The sequence below is a fragment of the Bos taurus genome, chromosome 11 (genome assembly GCF_002263795.3).
Source record: "Bos taurus isolate L1 Dominette 01449 registration number 42190680 breed Hereford chromosome 11, ARS-UCD2.0, whole genome shotgun sequence".
In the NCBI taxonomy this organism is placed as follows: domain Eukaryota; kingdom Metazoa; phylum Chordata; class Mammalia; order Artiodactyla; family Bovidae; genus Bos; species Bos taurus.
Genome location: NC_037338.1, coordinates 85,842,231 through 85,854,604, shown reverse-complemented (window position 1 = coordinate 85,854,604; position 12,374 = coordinate 85,842,231). Strand labels below are relative to the sequence as shown.

Sequence of the window (12,374 nt, the reverse complement as noted above, 5' to 3'; positions counted from 1 at the left end):
TGTGGATGGGCCACTGCTGCTGACATTCAAGTTGTTCTCAGTTTGTGAAGACCACGTAGAAGTTGCTACAAATATTTGCATGCAGGTTTTGTGGAAGGTGTTTATTTTCATTTCTCTTGGGCAATTTCCTAGATGTAGGATTGGTGCGTCTTATGGCAAGTCCATGCTTAAGTTTATAAGAAACTGTCAAAGTGGTTTTTTAAAATGCTTGTCATTTCAGTGACTCAGTGTTTTGAAAATGAAACTTTGATTTTGAGACAGTTGTAGATTTCCACGCAGTTGTAAGAAATAATACAAAGAGATCCTGAAAGCCTGTATATCCTGTACCCAGTTTTCCCTAGTGGTAACGTTTCACAGAACCATGGTAAAGTGTCACAGCCTGGATACTGAGGTTGTCACAGTCAGGATGCAGGACGCTGCGCCAAAACCAGGGATCTTTAGGTGGCCCTTTCCAGCCCCTCCCATCCTCCCAAACCAGCCTCTCCTTCGCTTCTGGCATCTGGTGATCAGTTGTCCATTCCTGTAATTTTGTCATTTCAAGAACGCTGTGTGAATGAAATCACACATTTTGTAACCTTTTGGGATTGGAATTTTTCACTCAGCACAATTTGTTGGAGAGTCATCAGGTTGTTCCTTGCAGCGGTAGTTGTTCCATTCTATTTTTCTGAGTGGTTTTCCACGATATGGACAAACCTGTGTATTTAACCAGTCTCCATTGAAGGACATCCACATCGTGTGTTGTTTTTAGTTTTAGCCTATTACAAACAGAGTTGCTGTAAGTACTCGTGGATAGGCTTTTGTGTGAATACAAGTTTTCATTCTCTGGGATGAATATCCAGGGACAACTGATGGATCGTTGGTGATCGCATGTTTAGCTTTATAGGAAACTTCATATCATCTTCCAGCCTGGCTGAACCATCCCTGGGTTGGGAAGATCCCCTGGAGAAGGGAATGGCTGCCCACTCCATTATTCTGGCCTGGAGACTCCCATGGGCAGAGGAGCCTGGGTGGGCTATAGTCCATGGGATCGCAAATAGTCTTTATATTTTAAATATAAACAACCATCTTTATATTTCCATCAGCAATGTGTGAAAGAGTCTGGTGATCCATGTCCTTGGCAGTTTTTTAATTTCTTCAGCTTCTCATGGAGATTTATTTTCCCAGAAGCTAACAGCAATATGCCCTTGGATTTGTCATTTCTGTAATGTAAAACTATTGTTTCTGTTAATCTCTTCTTTGTGTAGCTGAGTGAGGTGTTTTCTGATGTCAGATCAAACAGGGATAAAAGTGGACGTTCCCTGCAAACTGGCTGTTTTGATTTGACCCCTGAGCTGTATGAGGCGTATGATTCCTGTTTCCACTATCCTGCTGGGATGTTCAGCACCAAGTCACATGTTCATTGTCAGGATCTCCCATTATCCTTTCATTGCTTGTTCATGCCCTTTTTATAATGCTGTAAATATTTAGCTATAAATAATTCATCTCACTCACTGTATGAGTATCCAGAGTAATGCTCCTCTAACTGCCCACTCCTCCTCAGTTCAGTTCAGTTCAGTTCAGTCGTGTCCAACTCTTTGTGACCCCGTGAACCGCAGCATGCCAGGCCTCCCTGTCCATCACCAACTCCCGGAGTTCACTCAGACTCATGTCCATCGAGTTGGTGATGCCATCCAGCCATCTCATCCTCTGTCGTCCCCTTCTCCTCCTGCCCCCAATCCCTCCCAGCATCAGAGTCTTTTCCAATGAGTCAACTCTTGGCATGAGGTGGCCAAAGTACTGGAGTTTCAGCTTTAGCATCATTCCTTCCAAAGAAATCCCAGGGCTGATCTCCTTCAGAATGGACTGGTTGGATCTCCTTGCAGTCCAAGGGACTCTCAAGAATCTTCTCCAACACCACAGTTTAAAAGCATCAATACTTCGGTGCTCAGCTTTCTTTATAGTCCAACTCTCACATCCATACATGACTACTGGAAAAACCATAGCCTTGACTAGATGGACCTTTGTTGGCAAAGTAATGTCTTTGCTTTTTAATTTGCTGTCTAGGTTGATCATAATTTTCCTTCCAAGGAGTAAGCATGTTTTAGTTTCATGGCTGCAGTCACCATCTGCAGTGATTTTGGAGCCCCCCAAAAATGAAATCAGCCACTGTTTGTACTGTTTCCCCATATATTTGCCATGAAGTGATGGGACCTAAAGATGCCTTGAAAGTATTTATTAATTCATCAAAGTCCATCTAGTCAAAGCAATGGTTTTTCCAGCAGTCATGTGTGGATGTGAGAGTTGAACCATAAAGAAAGCTGAGCACTGAAGAATTGATGCTTTTGAACTGTAAAGCTGGGACTTGAGAGTCCCTTGGACAACAAGGAGAGCAAACCAGTCAATCCTGAAGGAAATCAGTCTTGAATATTCATTGGAAGGACTGATGCTGAAGCTGAAACTCCAATACTTTGGCCACCTGTTGTGAAGAACTGACTTATTGGAAAAGACCCTGATGCTGGGAAAGATCAAAGGCAGGAGAAGAAGAGGACGACAGAGGATGAGATGGTTGGATGGCATCACCAACTTGATGAACATGAGTTTGAGCAAGCTCTGGGAGTTGGTAATGGACAGGAAAGCCTGGTGTGCTGCAGTCCATGGGGTCGAAAAGTGTTGGACACGACTGAGTGAATGAACTGAATTCTTTAGATATGTAAAGAACAATTTGCATGGATTTTATGTGGGCTTGGCCACAAGCAATCCTCAAGAGTCCAGAAGAAAAAGTTAAGCTGTGAATCTGAATAATTGTAAAACCAGGCAAAATATGCTGATTAATTTAAAAGAACTCAGATGCTCAAGGAGTTCAGAGATGAGAGAAATTGTGACTACAGTAGAGATAAAGAAGGCTTGTTTTAATAGCTTTATGACTTAAAAAAAACCTGAACTTTTTATTTTGTATTGGGGTATAGTCAGTTAACAAAGTTGTGATAGTTTCAGGTAAACAACGAAGGGGACTCAGCCATACACACATATCCATTCACTCCCAAACTCCCCTTCCATCCAGGCTGCCACATAGCATTGAGCTGAGTTCCATGTGCTACATAGTAATGCCTTACTGGTTATCCATTTTAAATGTAGCAGTGTGTACCCATCCATTTAAATAGTTCCATGACTTTTTAAAAGTTAGTATCTTCAGTATCAACTGTTCATATTAAAATTCTTTTAGGAGTTAGATGGGGTTGTATAAACTCCTGTTACTTCTAAGGGAGGCACCATGGGGAAAGAAGTCTGGGGGATACTTGGGGAAGTCTAGAGATGAGGTTCTGCGTGCAGTAATGGCAGAGCTAGTTGGTAACCAGGAGGGAAAACAGCTGGGGAAGGGCCTTCCCTGTCTCAGGAAAAACCAACCAGAGGCAAGAGCGAGGAGGACTGGGATACTGAGAGATAGAGAGACATAGCTTGTCCATATGAGATGACTCTGAAGGACCCAGCAGCATTCTTAGAAATTTCAAGAGTTTGAAATAGGGAGGAGTTTACGGTTTTGAGGCATCACAATTGGAGTGGTGAACAGCCTGCCCTTCTGGGGTCCCGAAACCCAAGGAGACCTAGACAGATGGGGTGCCTGAATTCAGAGTCTCTACTCATTCTTAGGTCCACAGTCCTGCCAGGAACAGTGAAGGAAACACACTGATGACCTCAGAGGAGCCCAAAGGGCACCGCTGGAGTCTGATGTCTGATCCAATCATTGGCTTTGCTATTTTTTTTTTTAAATAGCAAACCCCCTCAACCAAACAAATGCAGAAGTGAAAGAAAGGACTTGTGGTACAAAGAGGGTCATAGCTCTGGTAGAAACAAAATTACTCTCATGACAAAGTTGTTGGTCTGGCCCCGGATTCATGACCCAGACCTTGGTGAATAGTCATAATAAAAGCTACTGGTCTAATCAGTTTGGGAGAAAAGGGTTGTGACCACACAAAGAAAGCAAAGGGAACTTATTGGGCTCATGAACTGCTGTGCATCTTGATTGTGACGGTAAGGGTTACACAAACCTGCACGTGTGTGTGTGTGGTGTGTGTGTGTGTTAGTTGCTCAGTCATGTCTGAATCTTTGTGACCCCGTGGACTGTAGCCCACACAGGCTCCTCTGTCCTTGGAATTCTCCAGGCCAGAATCCCAGAGTGGGTAGCCATTCCCTTCTCCAGGGGATCTTCCCAACCCAGGGATTGAACCCAGGTCTCCTGCATGGCACGTGGATTCTTTACTGTCTGAGCCACCAGGGAATCCATAGGTATTAAAATTCATGGAACTGTAAAAAATGCTACTAGTCTAATCAGGTGCCTTTCCTGGGTTTATAGAAAGCACAGTAACTCTGTGAGGCAGGTATTATCCATTTTTCCCAAATAAGGATGCAGACTTAAGGCTCTTGAGGAGAGAGCCCAAGTCATACAAACAAGAAATGAGAGCAGAGGTGAGCTGCAGGGCACGGGTGGAGGTGCTAGAGCCAGCTGCGTGTGTGCGTGCTGCTCTGTTTCAGTTCCTGGATTTGACCCCAGTATATTTTATTCTGAAAAGCAAACAAACAAAACCCAAAAACAAGCTCATCCAATTCTAGAAGTCATCGAATCATAGAATTCAAAGATGAGCGGGACGTGTTGGGGCTTCGTTGTTGTTACTCATTTAGAATATGCCTGGTCCATGGGGCTTAAGGGACTCTTCCAAAGTCCCATCTTCAGAAAACACTAGTGTCAGTCCTGACTCTGTCTTCCGAAGTTAAACCCGAAAGGCATTATGGGGTTTTTCTCTCTTCATGGCAAAGATTGAAATACATGTAAGAAGAGACACACATAGTAGCTGTAATAGCGAGTATTCTTTTCCCTTCGCTCTCTCTCCTCTTCATCTGTTTAGTTTAAAAATTCCTACAATTGGTTACAAATTCTCACATCACCTCTGCCTTCTTATCAGCTTTGTGCAGTTGGGAGATAAAGACCCACATTATCTTCAAATCAAGCAGGCAGTTGCTATGATGAATCTTTCCTTCCTAATTTAAGCTGAAACCACAAAGTGGGCCCCACGTTATAACCAGTGATGGGAAAGGGGAAAACCAGAGGGGAAAAGGGCCGTGTCGCTGGGCTGATTAACTCTACAGGAGAGCCTCCAACTCACCCAGGCCCGCCCCTTCTGACCTACTTTCTCCGGCCATCGAAAAAAGAGAGAGGTTACACAGAGATGTTTCAAAGCGAGGTCGGATAGCATCTTGTCTGTTCCCACCAGATAAGCATTCCCAAGCCTGCCTTCGTCACTCACTGCTTCGGAGGCCAAGGTGCTGCCGTAATCAATTGAAACAGTAGCCTACTATTAGTGCTGCCTCCGTCCCCAGCATAGTGCAGGGTTTCTTGGTCTGGATTGAAAGGCTGACATTCTTGGTAATGAATAGGACATTTTAAATCACTAGTCTATGTCCCATAGGCATTCTGCCCAGGGACAATTGATGAGGGCAAGAAGAATGATAATAAGGGAACCCAAGACTTCATTCCTACCAGAATGCTGCTGGTGGTTATGGAGAAAACAATCTGACGTGTGTTCTTATTAATCCTCTGCCTGTGCATTTGGGACTAGGATGGAGATGCTAAAATTCGAGCCAGGCTTCTCTGGTTCCCTTTGGAAACTGCTGGATCTAATCTTTAGCAGTAACAGAGCACCCGTTTCTTTGTTTATTTTTCCGAGTAAAATACTAATTCATATAAATGAATCATTGAACTAGGTCTGTTAGACTATCTCTTATTTTCCTAATGATTCCCATTTTCTGGACACCCAACAGCACGTTTCTGAAGATGTTAATCTATGTTTTTTCACCTGTACTGGATGCTGGGTCCTTCTCCTTGTCATTCTCCTCATGGTTCTTACTCTGTTTTGCTTCTCTTTCTTTGACTTATTTTTATTTACTTGTTTATTTTTGATTGCTCTGGGTCTTCATTGCTGCACGCAGGTTTTCTCTAGTTGCAGTAAGCAAGGGGGCTCCTCCCTGTGAGTTCTCATTGTGGGCTCTAGTACACAGGCTTCAGCAGTTGTGGCTTGTGGGCTTAATTGCTCTGTGGCATGTGGGATCTTCCCAGATCAGGGATCAAACCCGTGTCCCCTGCATTGGCAGGTGGATTCTTAACCACTGGACTACCAGAGAAGTCCATTGCTTCTCTGTCTTTGAAACTTGATTTCCTTCTTCGCTTGATCAATTCCTAGCAATCTTTCAAAATGTACCACATTTAAAAAGTTTTTTTTACTCCAACTTCAAGATTATTTTTGAAATGGGAAAATTTATTTCCAACTCAAAGGAGGTGCCAAAGTTTCCATTCTTTGGTGACATAAAAGGCCTGAACCTATTTTTTTAATTGATGGATAATACACATGCAGTAAACTACTTAGCAATTATCTAAGTAGAGCTTGATAATATTTTATATATATCTGTGTAACAAACATGCAGATTAAAGTAAGTATTTCTAGGACACATGAAGATTCTTTTCTATTCCCTACTCCTGATATCAGCACATTTTTGACTTCTGTGACCATCAATTAGATTGTCCTACTCTTGAACTTCATGTAAGTTCAGTATGCAGTTTTTTTGCAGTTTTTGTTGTTGTTGTTGCTCAAGGTAATACTTTTTAGATTCAGCCATATTATTGTAGGCATCAGTGGGTGATTTTTTTATTGGTATATAGTTGTTCATTTTTTGACTATACCACAATTTATGTATCTATTCTTCTCCTGGTAATTATTTGCTCCCAGCTTTTGAGAATTATGAATAAATCTCCTATAAATAATCTCATTCATATTTTTTTCTGGATAAATGTACTTACTTCTCTTGGGGATAAAACTGTACATGAGACTGGTGATTTACAGGGTAGGTCTTTGTTTTTAGGTTTAATGGATACAACCAAATAGTTATATAATGTGTTTGTACCAATTTAATTTCCTAATATTTGAGATTTCCAGCTGCACTACATCCTTACGAACACTTTGCATTATAGAATTTTTAATAATTTAATTTGAAATTTTTTTCATTTTAAAAAGAATTTAAAAAACTTCAATTTTATTTTCTTAGATGAGTATTGATATCTTTTCATTTGTCTATGAGAAACTTGAGCATCCAATTTTGTAAAGTGTCCGTTCAAATCTCACGATTTAAAAAAAAAATAGAATTGTTTGACTTTTTCTTATTGGGCATATCATTTGAACAGACACTTCCCAAAAGAAATTTTGCAGAGCCAATAAACCCTTTCTTTAATCAGCCTCAAAAATCAAATAAGATAAGATCTGTCTTGGGCAGGTTTTTGCCACCGATTGGCATTGGCCTTGTTCTCTGTTTACTAGTGTTCCTGTTGATAGTCTTTCTGCACTAGAGCTACAACTGGAGAGCAGGGGGCCCTAAGTGGGTCTCAACCCAATTCCCCGATTCTAGAAAACGCTCACCTGGCTCTCCTCTGCTCTTCAAAGATGACAACTTCCTTTAAATCTGCTTGTGGTTTTCCTGGTATTTGGAACTACTGTAAAGTATGAGGTAAATCTGCCATTTTTAGGAGGCAGGGTTCTGCTTCTCTCCACTCCTATTTTAGGGTTTGTTTGTTTTTTTATATGAAGGCTTCCCAGGTAAAGAAGCCCTAGTGGTAAAGAACCCACCTGCCAATTCAGGAGACATAAGAAACGGGGGTTCAACCCCTGGGTTGGGACGATTCCCTGAATAAGGAAATGGCAACCCATTCTAATATTCTTGCCTGGAAAATCCCATGGACAGAGGAGCCTGGCGGGCTACAGATCATAGAACTGCAAAGATTCGGACACGACTAAAGCACATAGGCAGAAAAAAATTATTATTTTAACATTGACACCAGCATTCCTTTGTTTGAAAGACATACTTTGACAGGTGGTTGGTGTAGAAGGGGTGGCATGTTGTCAAGAACTAAAATTTAAGGAGGTTGCATGAGACCAAGAGGAGAGTTGCTCAGCTCTGAAGAGTTGGGAAGAGGATCAGAAGAGATGTGAGAACTACTGAGTTCTTTGGGGTTTTTCAAAAGCACTTTAAAGTGATGATATCCACGAGCGCATTTAAAAGTGCTGATGTGGTAGATCGTATTACTGTTCATCTATTTTCAGTGCCACTTCCTGTGGGAGGATTATATAGCTCCAGGCTCTCAGAACTCGGACTTGGCCACGGGAGTTACACTGGTCAATAAATCGTGAGCGAAACTGTTGTGCGTCACTTTCCAAGCAAAAGCTTTAAGAGTCAGTGAGTGATTCCCTCTTCCGTGATGACTGGCTGTGTTCCAGATTGCAAGTACTCTGTCAGCCTCTGTCCACAAGAAGAAAATGGGAACATAGCCAGAGCCAGTGATGAACTTGTAGGGTGACTAGACAGTAAAATTTTATTACTGGAAGCCACTATGATTTGGGGGTCATTTGTTAATTCAGTCTTATCCAATTGATTCGGTTCCATTCTGTTTTGTAAGTTCTCCTTTATTCTCTATGTCCTCAACTAAGCAAATCTCTAGCAAATTCTGCTCTGCTCACAAGTATTTTGGGCTTCTCTGGTGGCTCAGTTGGTAAAAGAATGGCCTGTAATGCAGGAGACTCAGGTTCGATCCCTGGGTGGGGAAGATCCCCTGCAGAAGGAAAAGGCAACCCACTCGTGTTCTTGCCTGGAAAATCCTACAGATAGAGGAGTCTGGTATGCTACATATAGTCCATGGGGTTGCAAAGACTTGGACACCACCAGCAGAAGAATTTTGCATGGGAAATTTTTGTAGTTGAATCAAAGAGGGAGGTGCCCTTTGGGTTTGGGTTGATGCATTGCAGGGAGAAACACAGGCTGAGCCAGAAGAAAAAGAATGATCTAGAGAATGCTAGCACCCTTGGGATGTGCAAAAATGGTAGGCAGTGCTTTGGCATTCCTGGGCCATGGAGGGGGAGGTTGAATCAATTCTAACCAGATATTCAAAAAGGAGAGGACTCCCATCTGACATCTGGGTTATCTTTGGAGACAGCATTGACCCGTACTACTCTGTGCAATCTCCATGTCTTGTTGTTTTTCATTTTCTAGACTCAGCTTGCAGTACAGATGGTGATGGTTTTGACTGAAGGAAAGGATTATCTCCCAGTGGGTTAAGATGAAAGATGGCTGTTTGTGGTGACTATAAGCTTGGGTCTTGGATCAATGGATGATGTTGGGGATTTATGAAATCACCTCATACCTTGTAGACCACAATATTTAACTTTAGAAAAATGGGGCTTTATCTTTTGCTGGGCTTTGGCTGATGCTGATGCTGGGAAAGATTGAAGGCAGGAGGAGAAGGGGATGACAGAGGGTAAGATGGTTGGATGGCTTCACCAACTCAATGGACATGAGTTTGAGCAAGCTCTGGGAGCTGGTGATGGATAGGGAAGCCTGGTGTGCTGCAGTCCATGGGGTCGCAAAGAGTTGGACACAACTGAACTACTAAACTGAACTGAGCTTTGGCTGTTTTTTTTTTCCTCCTAACATCAGTTCTAGTGTGTGCTCACTTGTTTGGTTGTGTCCAGCTTTTTTTTTTGATGCAGTGGACTATTGCCCACCAGGCTCTTCTGTCAATGGAATTCTCCTGTCAAGAATACTGGAGTGGGTTGCTATTTCCTCCTCCAGGGGATCATTCTGACTCAGGGATTGAACCCATGTCTCTTGTGTCTTCTGCACTGGCACGTGGATTCTTTACCATTGGGCCACGTGGGAAGTCCAACATCAGTTCTAACCAGAAGGAAATTCCAATCAATTTGTGGCAGTCAGTTGTCTGTCAGGCTGATGCCCTGGTAAGTTCTGAGTTTTCACCTCTTTCTATGTCTACATAGGCATTTTTTTGGGGGTGGGATTGGATAAAAACTCCTACCCAGGCGTCATTTAAGCCATGTTTCTGCGAAAAAAATTTTCTTCTGTTCTAGAAAATTGTGGGAGAAGTGATGGATGCCTTTCACCTCCATTTGAAACCCATGTCCCTAAATCTCGATGGGTGGGCGAGCTTCCTGGTAGAGGACTAGCCTTCACCGCAAGTGAATCTTCTTTAGTTTAGTGGAATAAAGCAATACTTTTAGGTGGCAACCTTTGGCAGGTTTCTGTTGGTCTGATGGAAGAAACAATGATGCTTTTTCAGACTGCACAATTTGGCTTTTCATTTTTTTAGGTGTTAGGGGAAGCACACTGACTAAAACCGCCCACCCTGGCCAGGAACCGTAGTAACCATTTGCATGAGTTGTTTTACGACAGGAGGTCCTGGTAAGGAACACGGAACTAATAAGCCACCACCAACCGGAAGAGTTCGGGAAAGGTCAAAAGGAGACACCACATGTCCGACCACCTCCCAGAATCCTTCTCTCTGGCATCTATCTTGACTGAACAAGGCGTGTACCACCAGGAAAGACTCTGAGGCAGAATGATTGGCTAAAGACAAACTGGAAACTAATCCCATCACCATAAAACCCAAGACAGGGAGCCACATGTCAGAGCAGTTCTTCTGGGTTCCCTTACCCTACTGCTCTCCACCCGCGTGCCATTTCCCAATAAAATCTCTTGCTTTGTCAGCATTTGTGTCTCCTCAGACAATTCATTTCTGAGTGTTAGACAGGGGCCCAGTTTCGGGCCCTGGAAGGGGTCCCCCTTCCTGCAACACAGGGGTTAATGTCCTGAGGGAACACAGTAGGGGCACAGGAGAGGGTCTCTCAGCCGCTGTTGACAGTTGCCAAGAGGAGTTACCATCAAAAAAGATACTTTTATTTTCCCTCCCCCTACTGATTGTTTTTGTGGGCTTCCCTGTTTATTATTCCATTCTTTTATGGATGTAAGGTTTTAAAAACCATTCAACTTCCGAACAGTTGAATGGCTTCTCCTCTGCCCTTCCCATCCCAAGTGTGTTCCCTGAAGATTTAAGTCTGGCTTCTTGGTCTGCAGTTACTATTCTGTAACTTTTGCTTCATGCCCTCCAGAGGAAGCCCTGTCTTTTGGCTCTCTAATCAGCTCTGACAGCTCTGGGTGCCGCGACCCTGGTAATTAGTCAAACCGGGAAGGCAAGTGGCATTTATTCCATTCACCTTTGGAAACTTGCATCTGGGGTCTCCTGCAGAGAAATCTAGGTTGGGATTCAAAGTCAGTGATTGCTTCTCTGATTCCCCCTACTCTCTGCCCCACAGGATCACTGATTAGGAAATGGCTGTTCCCCCAAGACCATTTCCATTTCTATGGCAGGCTTTGAATAGAACTCACACATTTTAGAAATGCAAATGGATTTAATTTGAGCAGAGTGAGTGACAGAGGAAGCTAGAGTCTTACTTTTTACCAGTTGCTTCCTGCCACAATCTTTCAGGCAGATGTTCTGGACAAAAGGAAATAGCCAAGTTCACATCACGATGATAAGGGTCACAGTGTTGGCTTTGCTTATGCTGTGCTATGTGCTAAGTTGCTTCAGTTGTGTCTGACTCTTTTTGTCTCCAGGGACGATAGCCTGCCAGGCTCTTCTGTCCATGGGATTCTCTCCAAGAATTCTGGAGTGAGTTGTCATGCCCTCCTCCAGGGGTTCTTCCTGACCCAGGGATGGAATTCAAGTCTCTTACAAGTCTTCTGCATTGTCAGGCAGGTTCTTTACCACTAGTGCCACCATGCTTCAGCCCCATTAAAAATTCCTCCTAGTGGAGCAGGAGAAGGGAACATGCCTGACAGACTGCTGAGGGTGGGGTCATTTAGCATAAACCATGAGCATAAAATTGTTAGGGGAAGCACACTGATTGAAACCGCCCACCCTGGCCAGGCACCATAGTAACCATTTGCATGAGCTGTTTTATGACAGGAGATCCTGATAAAGAATACGGAACTAATAAGCCACCACCAACCGGAAGAGTTTGGGAAAGGTCGAAAGGAGACGCTGCGTGTCTCCCAGAATCCCTCCCTCTAGCATCCATCTTGGCTGAGCGATGCGTGCACCACCAGGAAAGACTCTGAATTAGAATGATGGGCCAAAGACCACCTGGAAACTAATCCCATCACCATAAAACCCGAGACTGCAAGCCACGCGGCAGAGCAGTTCACCTGGGTTCCCTTACCCTACTGCTCTCCACCTGAGTACCCTTTCCCAATAAAATCTCTTGCTTTGTCAGCACATGTGTCTCCTCAGACAATTCATTTCCGAGTGTTAGACAAGAGCCCAGTTTTGGGCCCTGGAAGGGGTCCCCCTTCCTGCAACAAAATCTTTGAAGAAAGCCAACATAAGAAAAACCTGAATGAACTTCTTGGCAACTCTCATGTATCATTTTATTTTATTCAACTCCTTGTCTGAAGAAATAAGTCAGGAAGGGCCAGCAAAGGTTTTGTCTTGGATGCTACCAGGATGAACA

At 43.3% G+C, this 12,374-nt stretch overlaps 1 long non-coding RNA gene across 1 annotated transcript; it reads left to right on the top strand.

Annotated features, from left to right (window-relative positions):
- The first annotated feature begins 3,137 nt into the window (after positions 1–3,137).
- On the top strand, positions 3,138–10,804 carry LOC132346621 (uncharacterized). Its single transcript, XR_009496527.1, has 3 exons — positions 3,138–4,008; positions 9,064–9,806; positions 10,175–10,804. It is a non-coding gene; the product is annotated as an uncharacterized lncRNA (long non-coding RNA).
- The last annotated feature ends 1,570 nt before the right edge of the window (positions 10,805–12,374 follow it).